The following is a 4,720-nucleotide window of genomic DNA, read 5'->3' as shown; positions in this document are numbered from 1 at the left end:
TTTCCTTTGGCTCTCGCTTGGGCCAGGGAAGATACCGATTCGGCCCGACTCGTTCTGGCGTTGACTGTAGTCGCATACGTACGTGGTACCCGGCCCAGGACCGTCGATGGACCCTTTTCGCAAGTATGAGGACCGTAACTAGGCAGCGCGCGAGCTCGAGGACCGTTCTGGACCAAACCGACGAGTACAGGAACGGTACATGCAATTCACTCACCCGTTGGACTAGAGAGTTAACTAGCAATTTTTTATGGGTGCTTACAACGTGGGCCTGATGATAGCTTTGCTTCCACGTAATAAGGTCTCTGTATTGTGTTTGCTTCCTACCAAAACTGAAGCCTAAAATCACGTGATTGCTTCTTACCAAAACTGCAGCCTACGCTGCACTGGATTAATATGTTCCCCCAAGCTGCACTGGAAAACTTGGAGTTCAATCATTCAGATCATGGCCCTCTGCTAGTGGATTCAGAATACCACAGTCGGGCAGCCCGATCAAGTAAGAATGCTCAACCGAAGAGATTTGAGGCTCGTTGGCTGCGTGAGGAGAGTTTTAATGACACGGTTGAGAAAGCTTGGACTGATATCGGGTCAGACCCATCAATCAGCAATATATATGACTAGTAAAGCGTGCACGTGCAACGCACGTCTTCATAAGTGCATATGTGAGTACAAATAAGAATGTGTAATAATACGAAAACAGTGGTTTGTCTATTAGTTTGTTTTACCATCAAAATGACAAGGATATATATGTAACAAAAAATAAAAGAGTTAATGAGTTTGAATTCATGAACATGCTTATTTTGATTTTACATTATTCTACATTTTCATTATTTATTTTGTTTTGAAAAAGAAATGACATATGACAAATATAGTGAGATTTAGGCTAGTACAACTCAGAAAAGATACAACTCATAAATGAAAAAAAGTTCGCATGTACCACGTTGGCCTAGCCAGGCCGATAACACCCACTGACCCACACCCATCTCTCATGTTCTTTCTTTACCAGATCCCTTTTCCTATGGCTCTCACCCTCTCTCATATCGGTGCCCATATCTTCCACGCTTAAATCCGATTGCCGCCTGACGCAATACTCATCGCCTCCTCCTCCATTACCACCTGCGCCACCCTCCAGTGCAATGCCTTCCTTTCTAGGCAGTACGCTATGGCCAAACTCTATCTCGCCGGTCTCCAATTCTCGGCTCAAAGTTGTTGCTCACCCTTCAGTCATTTAGCATAGGCCCTATGTTTCCATGCAGCTAATTTAGGTACAGCACATTCTACGCTTAATGTTTCTATTATTTTGCCCGGCTTTGATATTTTGACCAACTTTGTTTCCTCACCAGCAACTACATTTGAAAATCCACGCATCAAGGAGCAAACAATCCACCACCGTCAGAAAAAAAAACGAAGGAAAATATTATCTGTTGTGATCGTCCTTGGTGGCACTAATGCCGATAAATTGAATGACACCCAGGGAGTGCATTGCCTCCCGGCGGTGTCACTCGTCGTCGCGGTCATCACCAGCGTTGCTCCTGCCTCCCGGCTCCCCAGAAATACAATCGGATCTATTGACACACCAAAAACAATAGAAAGATCAACCAGTTACATTCGCTAAGCACAAAGGAAAGAAAGGGAACATGATTAATAATTATGCCAATTGTTCTTACAAATTCCAAGAAGGTAGCATGCTTCGAGGTTGCTCATGTCCATGCATAATCTGACAAGTTTTGGCCCGGATGGCGATGCACAACAGTGATGGCCTCCAGAACGACCCTACTTCGCCCAACTTCCTGAATTTCTTGCACCTGCACGCACATCCAAACAACTCCACATGAGAACTCCGTCCCAATGGCGAGCCAGAGGTAGCATGAGAATGATGATGACATGATGATAGACGCCGAGCAGGGTGAGCAAGCAAGCATCAGAGGATGAGCAACCTGTCACCAAGCTCGTAGATCTTGAAGAGGTAACGCACGTGCGCCAAGAATAAGACCGGCCCCGGCAGCTGCCATCACCTAAGCAGCTGTCAGCGGCCCGATGTACTCCCCAGAGCCCAGGGTGGTGTCAGCTGGAGGCGGTGTTGATGGTTCAAGATACCCGTTAGTTGCACTTGAGAAGTCTCCAGGGACAAACTGCATCAAATAGTTTATTATCTATGTGAAATAAACTATATTCATAATAGCAATTTTGAGCTGATACAAGTCAGGTGTGTGACCTAGAATGACTTCCCTAATCTCTTCCCCACTGTAATGACTTTCTAAATTCAAGGATCCTTATTAAGTATCTAATCTTTGGATCTACATCAAGTGTAGTAAATTTTAGCCAGATTCTTTAAATAGATGCATCACATTACACAAGTTGGGCACACACATATATATAATAAACAATCTCAGTACAGGTTAACACATACATGAGCAGCAAATAAATTGAGAAAATAACTGAACACTGGATGAGAAATTTTAATTTGCTAAATAGATTTTGTTGGACCGAAGATGATCCATACATTAATTTAAGCATCTAGTAAATGCACACAGGAAAGGGGATAATCTGAAACTAACAATAAAAATTTAGTACATGCAAACTGTACTTCCTTCGTCTAGGGAAAACAGTTCAAACAGCACATTCGGCTGTCAACGAAGAAGTACGTAATAGATAAATATTTCTCTACCACAGCAGTGAAATATTGATAAGGAAACCATAGTAAAAATAGAGTAACACCAATCCATCAGTGAATTTTAACCAAAAAAATCAAGCCCGGTTCAAACTGTTAATGTAATCCTTGTTGCAATCTAGACACTATATAGACCATGCTCGTGTGTAGTAGCATGCGGAGTTGACAGTAGGCTGTTGTGTGTGTCCCTGCACTGTAGCGACGTATGTGTGTGCTGAGGATGTCTGAGCATGGCTACAGGCCGTACATGTGTTAACTGCACACAAAAGAGAGGGAGCCGGCTATGTTGCTGGCCAGAGCAAAGAGAGAAAGGCATTCGTTGCCGGAAGGGAAAACTGAAACTGTGTCTCATCGCTAGTTTTTCTCTGGCTTTGCATTTCGTCGAACACCTCCTGAGCGTAGTGAGATCCACCAAAACAGAGCGTGAACTGGAGTTCCTGCCAACACAAACCAAAGGCATGTCAAAACCTGCATATAGATATAGTAGCATCGAGAGACACAAGAGGGGAAGCAAGAAGGATTGGTAGGGAGAGAGAAGAAGAAAACGATCTGGAGAATCTCATCTACGTACGTTTCAGTCCCCAGCAGCCGGAGTGATGTGCGGCGAGGTCGGCGAAGGAGGCACGACCGGCGAGGATCTGGTCGCGGGGCTCACTGATCAGGAGCGCGGCGACATCGGTGCGTGTGGTGGCGGAGAAGACCCGGCCCTCGGTCTCCTTCCAGGAAGCCTCGCGCCGCTCCTCCTCGTGCTTGATCCAGATGTAGGACGCCCGCCCCATCTCCTTCGCCGTCGCCGCAGACGCCATCTCTCCATTCTTCCGCCGCTTGCCGCTCCGGTTGCTTCGGGAGGTTGGTTCCTCGCGACGGGGTACAGAGGAGAGGAGGAGCGGCGGGCGGCGGCGATGGGAACAGGGAGGAGTTCTGTGGCGGCTGGGGGAGGGGTGGAGTCGGAGACGTGATGTTTTTTTTTCCAACTTGCTTCGGGGTACGACGTCGTGAGCGGATTAGTGGGCATGCCTGGACCGTACGTTGGTGGCAGACTGGAGAACATTTAATCTCCTCCATTCGTTTTAATGGCAGACCACCGGAGTAATACGGGCTCTTAGATATAATTAAGTGGGTTAGATCTAAGGGTGCTGGTTTTCTTGTGTACACTAAGTTTGGTGGATTTAGACTAATTCATGTTTGCTCTTTTAATAGTAGTATAGATATAGAAGTATAGAAGTATAGATAAACTAAACAAGATGCACGCCCTATTTCATGACTGGGACCAGAGGGTCCTCAAGAAACCAAAGAAGCGGCTTTGGAAAGCGCAAAAAGACCTTGAGAAAATTATGTCAGGACCAATGGACGATGCTAGTGAAGAAAGAAGAAAAGAATTAGCGGAACTGATAGAATACCTCTTGGAACTTGAGGAGATTCAGGTTATGCAAAGATCAAGAGCAAACTGGTTGAAGTACGGAGATCGCAACACAGGTTTCTTCCAGGCTTTTGCCTCGGCGAGAAGAAAAAAGAATTTTGTGAAACGGTTAAAGGATGATGAGGGTAATTGGCTGGAGGGAATGCCCGAGCTGAATAATCACATTCTTAATTATTTCTCTCACTTGTTTAGTTCAGAAGTGCAGCATACAGATCCGGCCTTATTGCAAAAGGTCCAACGCAAAGTTTCTGACCAAATGAATAACTTTCTAATGGCGCCTTTTACGGCTGATGATGTAAAGAAAGCAGTATTCAGTATAGGAGACTTCAAGGCCCCGGGACCAGATGGACTACACGCGGTATTCTTTAAAAGATACTGGAACTTAATTGGAGAAGAAATAACCCTGGAAGTACTAGCTGCTATCAACTCCAAACAGATACCTGCTGAATGGAATGACACCACTGTTGTCATGATACCCAAGATAGATTCTCCAGAACTGGTAACACAATTTCGCCCTATTAGCCTTTGCAATGTGTTATACAAAATAATTTCTAAGATGCTAGCTCAAAGACTGAAAAGTATCCTGCCAGAGATTATTTCCCCTACACAAAGTGCTTTTGTGCCAGGACGGA

The 4,720-nt window shown here is 45.3% G+C and overlaps 1 long non-coding RNA gene across 2 annotated transcripts; it reads right to left on the bottom strand.

The window, feature by feature from the left end:
* Nucleotides 1–887: 887 nt before the first annotated feature.
* On the bottom strand, nt 888–3,654 carry LOC119337647. 2 transcript variants are annotated; one of them, XR_005163441.1, is made up of 5 exons: nt 3,240–3,651; nt 2,916–3,105; nt 1,935–2,129; nt 1,665–1,802; nt 888–1,562 (listed from the first exon to the last, which is right to left on the bottom strand). It is a non-coding gene; the product is annotated as an uncharacterized LOC119337647 (long non-coding RNA). The 2 variants fall into 2 exon arrangements; XR_005163440.1 differs by having other exon boundaries at nt 1,935–3,105; nt 3,240–3,654.
* Between the last annotated feature and the right edge of the window lie 1,066 nt (nt 3,655–4,720).

The sequence above is a fragment of the Triticum dicoccoides genome, chromosome 7B (assembly GCF_002162155.2).
Source record: "Triticum dicoccoides isolate Atlit2015 ecotype Zavitan chromosome 7B, WEW_v2.0, whole genome shotgun sequence".
NCBI classification, from domain to species: Eukaryota; Viridiplantae; Streptophyta; class Magnoliopsida; order Poales; family Poaceae; genus Triticum; species Triticum dicoccoides.
Note: the sequence above shows the minus strand (reverse complement) of the source record. Positions and strands in the feature narration are given on the sequence as shown.